The sequence below is a fragment of the Sarcophilus harrisii genome, chromosome X (genome assembly GCF_902635505.1).
Source record: "Sarcophilus harrisii chromosome X, mSarHar1.11, whole genome shotgun sequence".
Lineage (NCBI taxonomy): Eukaryota > Metazoa > Chordata > Mammalia > Dasyuromorphia > Dasyuridae > Sarcophilus > Sarcophilus harrisii.
In genome coordinates this window covers 54,732,979-54,751,717 of record NC_045432.1, presented here as the reverse complement: position 1 = coordinate 54,751,717, position 18,739 = coordinate 54,732,979, and the positions used below count along the sequence as shown (strand labels likewise).

At 43.4% G+C, this 18,739-nt stretch overlaps 1 protein-coding gene across 1 annotated transcript in view; it reads left to right on the top strand.

Moving 5' to 3' along the window:
* Positions 1 to 18,739, top strand: part of LOC100934823 (wiskott-Aldrich syndrome protein family member 3-like) — a 76,439-nt gene that overhangs the window by 21,842 nt on the left and 35,858 nt on the right. The window contains 2 exon segments of the mRNA XM_031945146.1: positions 4,335 to 4,405; positions 4,726 to 4,802. The gene's annotated coding sequence lies outside the window, so the exon portion shown is untranslated.

Sequence of the window (18,739 nt, the reverse complement as noted above, 5' to 3'; positions counted from 1 at the left end):
CCTGTGAAGAAAATCCAAAATGCAGGCGGGCAAAAATAGAGGGATTGGAAATTCAATGTAATGGTTTTTAGTCATCACCCAGAGTTCTTTCTCTGGGCGTAGCTGGTTCAGTTCATTACTGCACCATTGGAGATGATTTGGTTGATCTCATTGCTGAGGATGGCCAGGTCCATCAGAACTGGTCATCATCTAGTATTGTTGTTGACGTATATAATGATCTCCTGGTCCTGCTCATTTCACTCAGCATCAGTTCGTGTAAGTCTCTCCAGGCCTTTCTGAAATCATCCTGTTGGTCATTTCTTACAGAACAGTAATATTCCATAATATTCATATACCACAATTTATTCAGCCATTCTCCAACTGATGGGCATCCACTCAGTTTCCAGTTTCTGGCCACTACAAAGAGGGCCGTCATAAACATTCGTGCACATACAGGTCCCTTTCCCTTCTTTATGATCTCTTTGGGATATAAGCCCAGTAGTAACACTACTGGATCAAAGGGTATGCACAGTTTGTTAACTTTTTGAGCATAGTTCCAAATCGCTCTCCAGAATGGTTGGATTTGTTCACAGCTCCACCAACAATGCATCAGTGTCCCAGTTTTCCCGCATCCCCTCCAACAATCATCATTATTTTTTCCTGTCATCTTAGCCAATCTGACAGGTGTGTAGTGGTATCTCAGAGTTGTCTTAATTTGCATTTCTCTGATTAATAATGACTTGGAGCATCTTTTCATATGGTTAGAAATAGTTTCGATTTCTTCATCTGAGAATTGTCTGCTCATATCCTTTGACCATTTTGATGAAATTTTTCTACACATGAATGGATAGGTCTCGCAGCACTATGAAGTCTCTTGATGTCACTATAAAATTAATAGAAAAATAGCTTTTTTCCTCTTTTGACAGAGCCAATTCCTTTAGAGGAGGGTGGGAAAAAAGGCAAGGCCTCAGGTTCAGGAGGAGCTTTGAATCAGCATAGCAGAGTGGTAAGCATACTCAATTGGAAGTCGGGGATACTGGGTTTGGGCAGAAGACTGTCACTAGTTTGTAGACAAGTCTGTAAAATGGTGATAGTAAAAGTTACACTAATTTACCCCTGAGGGTTGTTTTGAGAGGCAAATAAAATCATGGGTAGCAAACTCAACTACTTCAGGAAACACTTGTGAGGCGCCTGCTCCGTGCAAGAGCTTTTGATATGATTTAAATGAATGCTGCCGGCCCTGGCTCATTTGGGGATAGATATATTCTATCTGGAAAGAAAAAGAATTTCCTGTTTTTTATCTAGAAATCTGTGAGACAGATAAAAAGTAATAATGGAAGGCTTATAAGACATTTTCCTCATAACAGCCCTGTAGGTTATAAAGATTTTAAGTATGAATGTGGTCACATGACAGCTAAGGAAAGTGTCTCATAGTGGTTAAGTGGCTTGTCCTGAGGTCACACCCAGCTAGTCAGTGCCCGAGTCAGTAGCCGAAAGTGATGGTGGCAGACCGTTGGGCCGTACCTTAGGACCCTGTTCAGAGCCCCAAACTCCCCTCCTCTCTCAGGGAAGCTTTTGCTGATTTCACCACTGGATAAATGGGAATCTGTAGGATGGGTTTTAGCCCAATTGTTTTAATTCAAACATTTATTATGTACCCCCCACTCTGTGCCAGTTGCAAAGAGTAGGGGAGGTGAGGGTTCATGAACCACTGGATTTGTGGTCAAAGACCTGGCATTTGAATCTGGGCTCTGCCACTTACTGCTTCAGTAAGTCAGTTAGCTTCTCTGGGCCTCCACTTCCTCATCTGTAAAATCACATTTAGCATGTGGAGACAGTGAGATGAAAGATGGCCTCTGCCCTCCTGGAGATTACAGTCAAAGGGATAAGCCTTGCACTTCTTATCTCGGAGTTGTGTTGTGAAGAATTGTTGTTTCAGAATTTCCCCAGTCCCACAAAGTCCTTCTCCCTTCCTCCTGTGTGAATTCTTGGTTCCTTTTGGCGATTCAGGCCGGGCTGAAGCCAGTTCCAAGATGGAGGGTCCAGCTTGATTGCACATCACTCTCCTTTGTACACTCCAGCTCCCACCTCCATGGCTTTGTGTGGGTTGAAATGTGCTCCCTTATCTTTTGTTTCCTAGGATTTCTGGCTCAGTGGCCACTCTGTAGAAAAGGTCTCTTTGGAATTCCCTCAGTGGTTAGCAGTTCTCCCTCTCCCCATTTACTCTCTCCCCATTACTGGAGGCCTTCGAGTAGAAGTTTGGTGATTACTTATCTACACTCTATGTTCAGTCACCAGTTAGACTAGATGGTCCCTAAGGGCCTTTCCCAACCTGAAATGTCAATAACTCTCTCCACCCCTCGTTCCCCTTTCAGTTTTCTGTTGAGGTTTGGATATTTTAGGATTAAGGGGATTCAGGAGCTGCTGAGCTGATCCCAGACCAAATCAGGGTAGTGAGAATCAACCAGAAGACCCACTTCTAGTCGACTCTGCCCCTGCTTCGCTCTGTAGCCTTGCAGCAGCCCTTGCCTTTTTCTATGTAGAATGAAGGGTTCAGATTGTCTCTTTTAGCTCAGAATTCTAGATTGTATGTTTTAAAGCCCTTTCCAGTTCTAATATTTTATAGTTCTACCTAAAAAGTTGACCAATCCCTGTATTTCTGTGGTGTCCTAACATAAAAGAGTTGAAGAGACCCCCCCATGCCTAATGTGAAGCTGGAAGGATAAGCCTTTGGGGGAGGCCTCATGCTAGGAGGGGGGGCAAGTGGCTGAATGGATGCTGTTGTTCACTAAGCTCACTGTGGGAAAGATGGAACAGTTTAGAAAAGAGTTGGCTTCTCTTTTCTTGGTACAGACATTCTGTGCTCTGTGTGTACTGGAGGTGGGGGATTAAGGGGGGAGTTGAGAGTGGTAAAGACCCTGGCCTGATGCCCACCTTCATCTGTTGCCATGGCAGCCTTTTAGCCTTGTGGGTGCAGAATGCTCCCAGGCCCAGCTTAAATCCTCCATCCCAGAGGTGTCCCCTTCCCCCATGCCCGCATGCTCTCGTAGCCTGTTCCTACTCACATAGGAAGGGATGATCCCTTCATTTTTCCAGTGAGGAAGCTGCATCTCTGAAAAGGAGAAGGGATTTTCACAGCCCTAGTGAGTGGCAGATATGGACTAACCAGTGACTTGGATTTCAGAGGGGAGGCTCTATTATTTTGGACGTGCCAGTTGTGTTGCTTCATTGACTTGGAGTCTAGGAGCCCAGTTTTGAACTGAGAGCTTAGGTCCTTTAATGTGTACTTGGGGGCCCCAGTGAGTATGTGGATGAGTAAACCCCCCCAAAAAAATACAAAATCTTTTTCTTATTTTTACACTTATTTTAGAGAAGTTACTGATGCATTTTGTTTTGACGTAAAAGACACTTCTCAACAAGCACTCCAACAACTCTTCTCCCACAGCCATACAAAGCATATTTTCTGAATGTTTTATCTGGGACCCAATGTATTCTTTACCTTGGCCGCTGAGAGCCAAATGTGGAACATCATGCATGCTCAGAGCTGTGTTGTCTCCTCGAGGTGACTTTTTTTTAACCTGTTGTTGATTTACTAATCTTCTATCATATTCCTCGATCCTAATTTGTTCAATCATTCCCCGGTCATTAGGCACTTATGCTTGGTTTCCAGGTTTTTGCGACAGTGACACTGCCGTTTTGAACACATTTCTAGATAGCTTTTCTTGTTGTAGGTGATCGTCCCGGTAGAGGACCACCAGTTGAACCATTTCATAGCTCCAGCACTGAATTAGTGTTTCTGTGTTCTCATGATTTTTTCTATCTTTTACAATAAAAATACATCATTTTAATCAGTGCTTCTGGCCTCCTTCCCTTTGAGGAAAGGGTCACACTGAGGTTTCTGAGTTTCTCTTCTTTGATCTTTCCTTTGCCTGTACCCTCTGCAAGACCAGACACAGAAAGAGATGGGCAGCAGAATGAAGATTATGTCCGAGGGCCCAAGCTGTAAGGCCAGTGCTTTTTGTCGTTTAAATCTCATCTTTGGCTGGCCTCTAGGCATGTTATTTGGGTAGGGGAACTAGCTGAATGTGTAGCAGACTCTCTCTGTCCATACTTCTTTATGCTGGCTTTTCCTGACTAGTGGCCTTTCACCCCAAAGGCAGGTTGGTTTGGACTCTCAGCCATGCTTCTCACCAAATGTGTAAACTTGGGCTGTCTCTTCACCTGTAAATTGGCAAGCCTGGTCTTGCATTCTCTAAGGTCCTTTCCTGTAGGAAATCCTTAGTCCTTTGGGGAAGAGGAGGGACTTTTTTGGCCCATTCCTCTAGCAATATCTTAATAACCTATCTTCCCTACAGACTGACCAGTGAATCAAAGGCTAAGTGGATCCAGCCGGCGTCCTATCTGTCTCCATCTGGTTGGTAAAAGGGTAAGAAAGGATCAAGAATGTGGGAAGAGGTAAATTGGGGGTGGGAATCAAGAGGAGTTTGGGGTTATCCTGCCCAGCCTATTGGTCAGAGATGGGGGGATCTGTATCTTGCTAGAGCAGCAGCAGCAGATGCATTTTTGACTTGTGGCTCAGTGACTTAGTGTTGACTATTTACCATGTCTCACTCTACATTGCTGTATAGATGTGCTAATGAGATTCCCAGGTAAATAAAGCCATTAAATTAATACAGCCTAGAGGAAGGTACAGAATGGGGGTGGGGAAGGTTGGGGGAATCTCCTGAAAGGAAATGTTTTTTTTAGGTTTGGGGGATTCTGTAGAGGGATCCCCAGATACTACGTGGGACCCACGACTCCAGACTGTGAGGATGTGACCATAGGTAAGTCACCAGTCCTTCCCTGTAAAATAAGAATAATGACATTTTAAAAGCTTGTGCATGTGAACACTTAAGTGCTATCGATATGTGAATTGTTATTAATAATATTCATCAAAACCATAAAATGAAGGAGCCTCTTGGGAGAAATTATACCTTAGTCATTTGGGGCTAAAATAGTTTTGATCTAGGGCCTCCAGGATCTTTTCGGAGAGATCATGAGACAGAAGAGCCAGGCTGTGTTTGATATTTTTATCAGTAAAGACCTAGATAGAACACTTATTAGATTTGGAGATGTTGCAAGGCTGGATGGGCTCCCTAACACAGTGACGGGGATGGGACTCAAAGAGATCTCAACAGATGGTAATGACTGGAGTCATACCTAAGAGAAATAAATGTCTAAACTGCATTTAAAAAATCAGGATCACAGTATGAGGGGGAAAGGTACAGCTCCATGGGGCTTTAAGTAGAATGAGAAATTCTGTAAGAGTCTACAGTGTTTGTGCAGTGACTTGCCCCCAAGTGAGGGCAATCGAGTTACATTGACAGAAGCTGAATGTCCCAGATGAGGGAGGGGAACCCAGGCCTCCATCCTTTTCTGAGGCATTGAGGTCACACCCTGAAGAGTTAGAGTCCAGCCCAAAGGGGGCACCCATCCTAAGATCATGCTGTGTAAGGATCAGATGAAGGAATTTGAGATATTTAGCCTGAGAAGACTTTGGGGGAAGGGGAGGGTTTTTGAAAGGCAGTCAAAGGTGTTCAACAGTGTCACATGCAGAAAAATCTAGGAGTATGAGGACTGGGAAAAGTCCGGTTGATTGTGATATTTCTCTAAAATCACTGATGACTTGAGACAGCACAGTTTCTAGAGCCAGATTCGGGGCTTAAAGAGAATGGCTGAGGAAAGAATGGAAGCATTGGGTGGAGGCCATTTGTTCAAGAAGTTTGACAGTGAAAGAAAAAGAGGAAGAGACTAGTGACTAGTTTGGGAAACTGAACATATAGGCAGAAGGGAAGACATCAGCGGGTTGGAAGATTCTGGTGCTATTGAGGAATGGAGAGGATGATTGAGGGAGTGAAATCTATAAGGAAATAGGAGGGGATTGGATAGAGTGGACAGATATCAGTCTTGGAAAGAAAAAGACCCTTCTTTTTGAGACAAGCGGAGGAAATGAATGTAGAGGTGGATCTGTAGATTCTAAAAGAAGTTGAGGAAGCTGATTTTGGATGGGAAGGTGCATGTCATCTGCTGGCAGATTGGTGGTTGGTGGAGCTGTTCTTAAGTACTGGGTCAAAGGTCACACAGCTCTACCAGCAAAGCCAGAGTGAGCCGACTCTGACTTGTAGTGCTGCTTCTTGTCTTGCCCTATAGATTATGTACTAATTCACTTCTCAAGTAAAGAATGCTCCCTTTGTCAGGATCTTTCATTGATCTCTCCTGCTTATGTTTCAAACTGTTCCCTCTTGTCCTGCCCTCAGTGGAAATGGAGTATGCCTGCTCATCACCACCAGTGTGCTGTTCTTTTGTATCATCACTGACCAATAGGCCTGTGACATCATATGTCTGTTTACCTGCAACCAAATGTTGAGGGGGGAGTTATCAATGAGCCCCACTTGGCTTTCCTCATGGGGGGATCTAATGCTGTTTCTTCTCATCATGACTTTAACCAGGACCTCTGAAATCGCCGAACATTGCTTCTTCTCTCTCTCAGTGTTTCTTGAAACTGCCTGAAGCCATCTTATCCCCTTTGGTTTACTCTTCGTCCCTGCCTACTGGGCCTTGGCTGCCTTCTTTGGGCTTCTCTTAGATTACCCACGGGGTCCTTGGGTGATCCCAAAGTATGTCTCCAGGGCCAGCAAGGTGGAAGGAGGCAGGTCTCAGCCCCATCCCTTTGCTAGAGCCTGCAGCTCTTAGTCTTCTGGCTAGATGACCCCCCTTTGTATTCCCATTCCAGCCTGGCTCCTTGGTTGCCCTTGGCCTTGAATCTCCCTCAGGCTGGGCGGAAGCATTTTGTAGCCCTATATGGGCCCCCTACACAATGCACTTTTCAGCTATCTCTGTCATGCTTCTGGCCCCAATTTCCCTCTCTCTCATCCAGGCCATGAGGAAGGCAGCCTTCCAGCCTAGGGCTGCCATAAGGGAAGAATGACCCTTTTGTTCCCTGTCTTCCCTTGTCTACTAGTAGTTCATTAAATCTTCTTCCTTCCCCCACCCCCCCCCCCCCCCCCCCCCCCCCCCCCCCCCCCCCCCCCCCCCCGCCTGCCTCCTTCCTGCTGGCCAGTGGTCCAGCTGCCCTGTTTACGAGCCTCCCATTCTTCTGCAGGATGTGGCTTTAAGGTCCATAGGACCTGCTTTGGGGTCATTGGATTGGCCTGAACTAGAAGTGAGAGATCCCTGGTTGATGTACCTTTTTTTAAACAGTAGTTGAGCCTGTTTTTTTAAATAGTGGGAGCCTATTGGCTTCCCCAGAACCATTTATGTTCCCAAGGTAAGGAGGGATTTCCTTTAGGATAGCAAATCAGACAATCAGTAGAAATTGACTAGGAGCCAGGCCTTCCTGAGTCTGGCAGTAGTAGTCAACAGCCTGAATCTCTTTGGCTTCAACATGCAAAATGGGACCAATCTCATTCACCTAGTATCAATGGTGGAGATAAATAGAAGGTTCTGATGAAAGCTGTGGTGCTGCCATTCTGCATGTGACTGCAAATCCCCCTGTCCTGAGGCCCGTGTGATGCCCCCAAGTGAGGTCAATCGAATCACATTGACAGAAGCTGAATCTCCGAGATGAGGGAGGGGACCCCAAACCTCCATCATCTTCTGAGGCATTGAGGTCACACCTTGAAGAGCTAGAGCCCAACCCAAAGAGGGCACCCAAACCCAAACCTGTGCCATCCTAGGATCATGCTGGGTAAGGATCACATGAAGGAATTTGAGATGTTCAGTCTGAGAAGACTTGGGGAAGGGAAGAAACTCTTCTCCTGGGCTTTGACCATTCCAGGATTCCAGAATCCTAGTCCTCAGCACCCTTCTCTGAGCTTCAAAAATGGGTCCCCTCCAGCTTTCTGTTGCTGTGCTGCATTACCACATGGGAACTTTTGCTGTTCCTCCTCAGTGTTGGCACACAGAAAGTTTGTAAGCACTGCCTGATTCTTCATTTTTTTCTGGTTCAGTCTAGTTCCCTATCAATGAACAACTGACTTCCTGGAGCCTTGGCCTCTGGAATCGATGAAGTATCAATTTCTTTCCTCTGTAGCTGTGCCCAGGTGAGCCCTGCAGAGTCTCCCGTGACTTCCCAGCACCCTGGCCAGCTCTCCCAAGCCTTGCTTTTACCACCATGGTCAAACTAAAGCAGGAAGAAGTGGGCAATTCCAGCCAGCGGGCTGACTCTAAGGACCTGCCTCATCCCTGTCTTGGTTTCACAGCCTGAGGCACAGTAAATATTCATCTCCCCTTCTTGCCCTCCTTTCCCAGCCTTTGGAGTCACTGTTATAGCTAGGAGGAGTAATTGACCGTGGTCCTGAGGGCCCTGGGAAGAAAAATTGGGCCTCATTAGGGGTTAGGGGCATTTGAATACATAGCTCTCTCTTAATGCAGAGAAGAAGTCCTGGTCTGGGGTCAGATCTGTTCAAGGGGACCTCAAACAAGCTATGGTGGGGAGGGGAGAGAGGGAGTTCTGAGCTTCAGTGACCTACTCCCTCTGAAGGGTTTTCCTCTGAAACTCCCTTCCAGTTCTCCAACAGCACAGTCTGAACTCTGTTAGACAAGGAGGGCTGATTATTCATTTTGTAACCTTAGCTGGGCAGGCTTTACCGTACCTGCATCCACATCCATATTAACGGTTTTTCAGCTCAACTGAGCCTAGAGTGACAGCCTAGACAATGGATGTTGCTCCTGTTTAAGCCATTTAGAACAGTCCATTTAGATGCTTAGCTGTACCTCCCTGGTTGTGGGGGAGAGGGGACGCACATACAGCTATCTCTGTACTTGCACTTCTTGAGTTGGTAATGTGACATGAGCCCTCATGAGGGATTGGGAATCCCCAGTGAGAAGCCATTGATTCAGCTCTTCAAAGTACTGACCAGCCCAGAGTTAGTTTTCAGGGGAGAGGGGAGGACTGGATGAATGAACCCCGCCTCAGAACTCTTAAACCTCACTCCCATCAATAGTTTCCACCCTTCCCTACCCAGTCTTGGACCAGAGTTGCTCCAGAGGAGGAAAGGCAAGACTGCCAGGCTTCATGGGAGTAACAAAAACTGACTACTCATCCCAACTCAGCCTTGTGGTCTTGTGATCTTTGTGGTCTTGACCATGTCACTTTCCTGAGTCTGTTTGCCCCATCTGTAAAATGGGGGGGGGGCGATGCTATGCTAGCTATATTACTGCTGTGGGACTTGAAAGGGTAGGTCAGTTTGGAACCTTAAAGCCTCTGTGAATGTATGCTGTTATGAAAATCCTACCAGTGAGCAGCTGAAATACTCGGATGATTCTAGACCCAAATTCTGGGCGTACTTTCTACTGATGAACTTGGCCCGGAAGGAAATGAAGCTGGTTACAATGACCATGTCATTACATAGAAAATAGGCTGAATCTGTGCACTCTGAGAAATCTCCAACCATTCCTCTCTGTGTTTATCTAGGCCCTCAGGCCCTTCCTCCTTCCTTTCTCTTTTCTTTGCTGATATTCTGTGTCATTTTGCAGTGACTAAACTGTTCCCCCTTCCACCCTAGCATAAAGACTATTTCATCTTTTTTACAGATGAGGAAACTGAGGCTTAAAGAGAAGAAGAGTATGATCTAAGGTTACACAGCTTAGTAGCAGAACTGGGATGTGAGCCAAGACATGCTGCCTCTACCTCCATTGCCCTTTCCAGCATGTCCCCTCTTCCCCCCAGGTGCTCAGGGAAAAGAGGGGAAACTCACCTCCAAAAATAGAACTATAGAATGTCAAACAACAGTGACCTTAGAGGTCAACTAACGATAACAGTAATAACGATTCCCATTTCTGCAGCACTTTGAGATTTACCAGGAGCTTTCTTGACAGTGATCCTATTCAGTATTCGAATCCCCCTTTTGCAAATGAGAAATCTGAGGTCTGTCAAGATTAAGTGATTTGTCATTGTACTCATCCTTTAAGGGCTAAGTAAAATCTCATTTGTTCTATAATATCCTTCTCAGCTACTCCAGTCTATGTTAATTTTTCTCTACTCTTATTGCTCTAAAACTATTAATGTGTCATGCATATTTACATTCTACATTCTCTATTTTGCCTAGTAGATTGTATTGTAGATGGTACAATCCGATTTTTACTAACAGTATGAATAAAGGTTTCTCACTTAGAAGGGATCTCAGAAAAAAAAGATTAAGTGACTTGTACAAAGTCATACAGTTAGAAGCAGAACCTGAAATCGGGTATAAGGTTCCTATGTCTCCATCCAATTTGAGTACAGTTTCCCCCTTTGCCTCTACAAATAGGGCTTCCATGGAACACCTTGGAGACTGGGGATTCAGGCTGATACCAGCCCCTCATGTCTCATGAAGACAACTTGATCAGACCTCCCTGGAGGAGAAAAAAACTGTAGTAAGGCACAGGTAGGGAAGGAAGGACCACACATAAATTTCATAGGATCTAGAACCTCTGGTGTAGACTTACTTCTGCTCTCATTTTAAAAAGGAATCAAGTCAGTCCACAGAAAGGGCTTCCCTCTCAAAACCATCACTCTTTCTCTCCTTCGCGCCAATCTCAGGAAAAGAAATGGTCTTCTTCCCCAAGGCCAAGCCCTCTAATTGTGTCCTTGAACCTGTTCACTCTGGCCTCCTCTGCAATCTTTCCCCTTTCATCTCAGATTCTCCCTCTCTCTACTCTTCATTTTTTATCCACTGTCCCTTTCCATGTCACCTACAAACACACCCAGATCTCCCTGATCCTGGACAAAACCTTCTCTTGACACCATTGGCCCCTTGAGCTATCAGCCTGTATCTCTCCTCCCTTCACAGCTAAATTCCTAGAAAAAAGCTTTTTGCACTTGTTGCTTCACTGTCACACTCTCACTCATGTTTCAAGATTTAACAACTGTTCCTTCTTCTCCAGCTCCACAGCCACCACCCAACTTACTCCAGGCCCTTGTGACCTCTCCTGACCCCTTGAAGTACCTTCTCCATTGGTGTGCCTGCCTCAGGACTTTTTCCCATTTCAGTCTATCCTCAACATTATGACCAAGATGATCTTCCAAGCTTCCCCTACTCAGTAAACTGTATTACTTCTGCATTGACTGTAGGATCAAAGAAAGACTCCCCTTTGGATCATTTAAAGTCCGTTACCATTTGTCCCCAACCTATCTTTCCAGTCTCGGTACATTCATACATGTTAATCCAGGCAAATTGTCTTTTTTACTGTTCTTCCCCATGGCACTTTTCTCATCTCCCAACCCCATGCCTACACTTCCCTCCTTCCTCGCCTTTGCCTCTTAGAATCCTTAGTATCCCTTTCATTTGATGGAATACATGGCACCTAACATATATGGGTAGGAATAATTTCCATCCAACGAGAGCTGTCCCAAAGTGATGATGATGCAGGCCTCCGCCATTTTGGGACAGCTTACATTGGATGGAATTTGTTCCTACCCACATTCCCGGTTTGTCTCTTTGCATGGCCTAAGTCTGACCTTTGTTCTTTATGGCTCACGTGCCCTTCCCTCAGTCTTTTCTCAGTCAATCAAGTATCTCTTAAGCTTCTACAATGCACCAGACACTAGCCATCAGCTGGGTAGCCACAGTTCTCAAACTGTCTTCCAATTGAATGGACTTTAGGCTCTTCACCCTCCTGGTTTCTCTCCAGCTTATCACTTTCCTTCCTTAGCTGTGATGCCCATAACGAAGCCTAATTGGGATGTGGCTTGGCCAGGGCAGAGTGTATTCCTGGAAGCTCTTCCCTTCTGAGGGGAGCCCAAGGCAGAAAGTGCTTTCTAAGCTGACACATCATTCTGCCTACTCACTATACTTGCAGTCCACTTAAGCCCCTGGATCTTTTTCAGAGAAACTGCTTCCTAGCCAAGCTTTCCTCTTCCTGTAAGGTGATTTATTTTGTAACCTAAGAGTAAACTGATAGTTATTCTCATTGATTTTCATCTTATTTGATTCAGCCCGGTGCTTGAGCTTGTCAAGATCTTTTTGGATTCCCACTCTATCTGTGTATTAGTTCTCCCTCCCAGCTTTGTGCCATTTGTAAATCGGATAAACATGCCATCTATTAACTGTAAAACAACATAGGGCCAAGCATAGATCCCTGGGGCCCTTTATTAGAGATATGCCGTCAAGCTGACATCAAACCACTCTCTAGTCTGGCCATTCAGCCAATGGAAAATCCATCCAGCTCTGTTGCACACCCTTCCATCTTTGGGGCAAAATCTAGTTTAAGTACAACTAATTCCAAGAGATCAAGGCCTGAACAATAACCAGAACCATACATAAAGCTAATCAGAGTTCACAAATGTTGCTTAGGAAAGAGGTTGGGGAATAAACCAGAGGTATCTTAACACTGCTGAAGGTACAGCAGTGATGAAACGGTTGTCTTTAACTCACTAATGGAGCTGACATTCAACATAACAGAAAGTGCTGGTGTGAAATTCATGGTATCCTTTACTTACCCAAAATCAAAAGACCTCAAGTAGGAAAGAGAGAGGGACAGAGAGACCTAGAAAATCAAAGTGAAGCAGCAATGATCCACAGTGGCTAGACTTTTCTCAAAGTTGCTGGTAAAGCATCACATGATTGGGGGGAAGGGAAAGGGAACAAGGGATGATTCGAAACTTCCTAGTTTTGCTGCATGGCAGTGGATCACAGGGCCAGGATTGAGAGCTGCCATCCCAGAAGCAGGTTGAAGTGGATGTGTTGGCAGCAAGAACTGGGGGTGTAGCAACAGGCTCTCTCTCTCTCTCTCTCTCTCTCTCTCTCTCTCTCTCTCTCTCTCCCCCTCCTTCCCTCCCTCCCTCTTTCTCTCTCCCTCTTTCGTTGACTCTTCTCTTTCTTTTATTTTTCTTAATTTCTCCCTCTGTCTCCCTTTCCCTCTTTTCTTTTTCTTCCCTTTCTCTATTTTTTCTTTCTTTTTGTCTTCCTTCCTTCCTTTCATCCCCACACTATTTTATGGGGCCATGCCTCACTCAGATTCATTCTTCCTTTGTTTGCTCTTGCTTCTACCTTGCTGTCTACCTTCTTTTAAAAATTCAGGTTGGTTGAGGAGTTTTCTGTTTCTCTTTACACAACTTCTATTGTTGTCCTCCCTGGAATGGTTTCCCTTTACTTATTCAGAATTTCATACTAGTGAATTTTCCAGTACTCCCATACTTAACTTCCTCAATAGATTTTTGGCCCATGGGGTGGGGGACCCTACCTATTTTTAACCTGAGTCCTTTGAAATCTGTTTTCCTAGAGTCTAGGATGCAATTAACACTATGCACATATCTTTACTTCCTCTTTGATCACAAATTCTAGGAAGGAGTAGTCACTTTGTCACAAAATTCCCATCATTTTCATCCCCATAATCGATTCCTTCCTATTGATAAATGTCAGATCCAGAATAGGATTTCCCCTTGTTGATGTCTCTACCTTTTGAAGAGCAAATTATTCCATGATCATAAAACTGGGTACACTATAAATTTGTTTTATCCTACCTCCGTTGTGTCATCACTGCTGCTTCCCTCTCCTTTTATACTCTTCTCTTTTACTTTCTTTGTTACACCCTCCAAACCTTCTCTTGTTTTCTCAAGATACATCATCCCCAGGAGCACCTTACCTCATACATAACTGAAAAAATGAAGCCATATATTTCAAACTAATTTTCCCCAATTCCACACTTAATATCACCCGTCTTATCATTTCCTCTAGTCAGAGGTGGGGAGGAGAGAGAGACAGAGATAAAGAGATAGAGGACACACACATATACATGCACACACAGAAGGAAAATGGGGAGGAAAGCATCCTTCTACTTGTGAACGTTAATTTATTGGGCCTTTATCTCATCCTTTCTCTTGTCCTCTGACAGCCTGCTCCTTCTTTAACCATCCTCTCCCAAATTATCTACCTCTCCTTAGCTGATCACTCTTTTTCTTCTGCCTTCAAATTTTCCCAAGTTTCTCCCATCTTAAAAAAAAAATCTTTGAGTTGCCCCTCCACCCTCTGAAGCTAGCTTTATAGACTTTTCTTCTCTTTCATAGGCAAACCCCTAGAAAAGGCTTTCTACACTTGCTGCCTCCACTTTTCTCATCTCCAACTTCCTTATCCACTCCTTGCAATCTGGCTTCCATCCCTAACACTTTTTAGAAAAGTATTCCTACAAGATTGCCAGTGCTCTCTGTTTAGCTAGAACCAATGACTTTTTTCAATTCTCATCCTTCCCGAGCCTTCTGCATTGTTCAATGTTGATCCCCACCTCCCATTCCTATGTACTCCCCTCTTCACATTTTCATGGCAATGTTTCTGGCATGGTGAGCCTACCTTCACATTGATCCTTTTTGGCTTTCCTTCATAGGTTCCTTATCCATATTCTGCTTCCAGCGTGCGAGTGTGCCCCAGAGCCCTGTCCTAAGCTCATTTCTCATGTAAGTGGGCTTGACCTGGGATCTTTTGTAAGCCAATTGGTGAAAGTGATTTAGATTAAAGGTATGGTCTTTAAGAAAGGAAGGAAGCCAGCAAGCAAGCAAGCTAGCTAGCCATTCTTTGACTCATTTTTTTAGCTTTGATCTCTGAATAGGCAATTGCCTCAGTCAGACCAAGACCTGGGAAAGACCTTAACTTAAAAGGTCAAACCAATAGACTTGTGATGGAGAGAGCCATCTGCATCCAGAGAGAATTATGGGGACTAAATGGGGATCACAACATAGTATTTTCACTTTTGTTGTTGTTGTTTGCTTGCTTGTTTTTTTATTTCTCATTTTTTCTGCCTTTTTATTCTGATTTTTCTTGTGCAGCATGATTGATATGGAAATATGTTTAGAAGAATTGTACATGATTAACTTATATTGAATTACTTACTGACTAGTGAAGGAGGTGGAGGGAAGAGAGGGAGAAAAATCTGGAACATAAGGTTTTGCAAGGGTGAGTGTTGAAAACTATTTTTTGCATGTATTTTGAAAAATAAAAAGTTATTTTAAAAAAGAAAAAAGAAAAACTCAAATTAGGAAGGTGTCAGAGAAAGCTCTTATTTTTTGTTAATGTTTTAATCTTTTCATTAAAAAACTTGCATCTGCTGATGCTAATAAATAGAGCTATACTTTCCTTGGTGAAAAAAAGCCCAGGTCTCCCACTGCATCTACTGCCATCTCTAGTCATCCTGATCTATGGTCCTGGAGCCTAGATGGCTCCAGAGGAGAAAGTGAGATTAGTGGTCTTACCCAGCCCTCCCTCTTGCAAATCCAATTCGCTTGCATGTCATGGCATCACCTCCCTGATGTTATCTTCAAGAACGAAGGTCAACAACAATATCCTGTATTCCAGCTCTTCCCCCACCAATTCATCTTCTACATAGCTCCCCACTGACCATTATTAAAACTCAGGTCCAATCAGGTTACTCCCTTGCTCAGTATACTTCAGTGGCTCCCATTGTCTTTAGGTTAAAATCTAAACTTTGTTTCCCATTTAAAGTCCTTCATAATTTGGCTTTAGTCCATCGTTCTGGCTGATCACAAATAACTTTCCTCCACACACACACAGATCGCCCACTTGCCGTTCTCTCCAAAGGATGTTCCATCTCCCAAGTATGGGCTTTGGCACATGCCTGGAAGATGCTCCCTCCTAACCTTGCCTTCTTGAACCCTATGCCCCAAGTTCCCTCTAAGGCTAAATTCAAATGCCACCACCTTCCGGCTCTTCCTGGGTCCTCCTCTTTCTGCTCCTCTTCCTAATCACTATTTTGTGTGTGAATTGAATTTGCTTACCTGTGCCCAGTAGAATGTAAGGTATTTGAGGGGGGATGTTCTCCCTTTATTTCTCTCCTATTAACTAACACAATAAATAGACCATAGTAAGTGCTTAACAAGTATTTGTCTCTCCATTGATCTGATCAGTTAGGCAAGTCAAGAAATTATTTACTACTCTGCCTCTGACAAAATGACTGAATAATTGCAGCTGCTCATCTTTGTTCCAGGCTTATAATGTTGCCCAGACTGCTTACCTTCATCTATATCTATATCTATCTATCTACATATACATGTCATCTGTAATATTTGCCAAGGACAAAATCTGGTTTTCTTTCTATTGTTCTTCAACCAGATATTCTCCAGCATGTTTCCCCACTATGTTTTTTGGATTTCCTCCCATGAGTAGGCCTTCATAACTATACAGTGCTGCTCCCCACCCTTTTGCTGGTATTGCTATGGGTTTCACTCCCACTAAGTATTAGTGATAACTATGAGGTCAAATTTGCTTTTTTTCATTGGGATCTTGATTGTAATTTTAGGCACATGCATATGGACATGTGAGGCTATGGGCTTTTATTACTGACTCCTTTGTTGGATTTTATCTTTTGTGAATTTCTAGCTATCTCATTTGCTATATGCCTTTCTTCATTGTAGTTACTCCTATCTACTTTGGTGGATTCACAAAGGCAGATTTCTCCCTCCTCATCCTTTTAATTTTGAAGCTTTTTTACTAGAGTTGCATAACATCAGCAAAAGCTTTGGCCAGAAGTCTGTCATCCCAGAGTGTTCATCTGTAGCTCAGAAATCCAAATCACATTCTCAAGAACTACTTTTGTATCCAATTTTCAATTCACAAATTAATTTTTCCTCCACTGTATTCCTTTCCTTCAATAGGAAACACTTCTTATGCTCCTGTGATCTTCACATTACTCAAGACGTCATAATCTTTGGTAATGCTTTCTAGACGCCTCCTGGCACTATCATTTGTTCCCATGTCACTTGTCAAAAGTAGGAAGTAGTCATCCATTTTTACAGTCCTTGCAGAGTTCTCTTTTATATTTTGGGTTCATACCCCAAGAAGACAACAAACTTTTCTCTGTTGCTACCATGTTGACAGTATCAGTCCACTATAGTAAGAGAGTTCCCAAGAGCCACTATTTGTGTCTTTTTCCTCTGTCCCTCATTAGAACAGCTCTCACCTTCCACCACCTGGTCTCTGCATCTACATCATCATTCCTTGTGGGAAGAGCAATTGCTTTCTTCTTAAAGCAGCCAGCTCCACCCTTTTCTTCCTCCTTATGACATTCTTACACTTTTCAGTCTCCCAGCAAGAGGTAAGTTCCCCCTTTCCCACACCAAATCCTTTTTTCCCCCTTCGAGGCCTCACTCCCCTTTTTTGTTTTTGGACTATTTCATTGTCCCAAATAACTTAGAATATGGAGAAGTTCCATTATCTTCTGCCTAGACTTGGAACATATGCAGCAGTTACTTGACTTTGGCAGAAAGAGAAATGTCGCTCACTACTCAATGTAAGTCACTGGGAAATTCTCCCCGTTCTCCATACCGATGGGGATTCTCAGCCTTGTTTGCTTGTTTTTCTGCTTGTGGATGTTTATACCTCATAGCCAAAGCACTTGTTGGTGCCTTTCTAGCCTTTTAGCCAATCTTAACAACTCATTGACAGCTGCATTCAATTTGTTTTAGTTACACTTTCTTACTTTGCTTCTTCAGTGATCTTTCCTTTTTCTTTTCTTAGAATCCTTTTCTTCAGCCTTATTCTCTAATCCAGTTATTTCTGCAGATTTTTTCTCAAGGAGGTGAGAAGTAGAACCTGAACCATCACAATTTCCTGCTTCTACTTATTCAGATCAAGTCCTGTTTGTTTTTCTTGCTGTTTCTTCTCTATGCCTTGGACTGAGCCTGGAATGCCCTCACTCCTCACTTCTACTTGAAATCCTGAGCTTTCTCCAAAGCTCAGCCTTAATGTCATCTATAAGGTCACTTTTCAGGACTTTCTGAAATTAGTGTTTATCTAGTTATTAATGACAATCAGACAAGTTCCACAGAGGTGAAGAAAGCTGTTTTCAAAGACTGGTATTCAAGCTGTTCTAGTCCAGCTGTTAAAAAAAATGACAAGGACAGCATTATCACTTTTAAAGCATAACTGCTTTTAGATCCTGGCTCAGGTTATTGGTTCATTGTGTGAGAATGTGAGTGTGCAGATTCAAGACATGGATAAAACTTCTGCACTTATCAGCATATGAAAACTTAAAGAAAGAGAAGATAAATCAGTCTGAGCTTCTAAAATGTTAAAATATGACAGTCATATCAATGTAGGTTCATCTTTATGATATTTAATCCTTTCAAAATTTTACTTTCAGAACTACTCTATTATTGTATAATAAACTTCAATCATTTTCCTTTGTATTACATTACATTAGTAACGAGATAAACACTTAGTTTTAAGAAAATTATTTAATGTTTCTCTTGGGCTGGAATCGGTTACTACATTTTTAAGATATCTATAACTTCAAATAGTGTCGATGAGACTAATGCAACTACTTCATGGGATTCGTTATTCACATTCATTGGAACCTTGCTCTATCTTATAACAACTTTTCTCACATGCTATTTCCATTCAGGAGAGTATAAGCTTTGTGAGGGCAGGGACTGTTTCATTTCCCTCTTCACTTAATAAATGTTGGTTGAGTTGAATTGTTTCCCTAAAATTTCCAAGAAACCCAGTTGAATGGTGGAATTCCTCAGAGCATTTTTGATTTTGAACATATCAGGAGATTTGCCTCTTCCTAGTCATTTCCCTACTTCCTCTCCTCTGGGATGTCACTGTTCCTTACTTTCATCTCCTCTGGGATGTCACTGTTCCTTACTTTCCAACAGGAAGTGCACACATTGACTTTCCCAGACCCTGGCCTGGTAGGAAGAGTTGGCCAGGAGAGTAGGACCTAAAGAAACTTATCTGTGTTAGAGGAGACCAAGTTTTCAGGGAAAAAAAATCAACCCCAGGATGGGCTG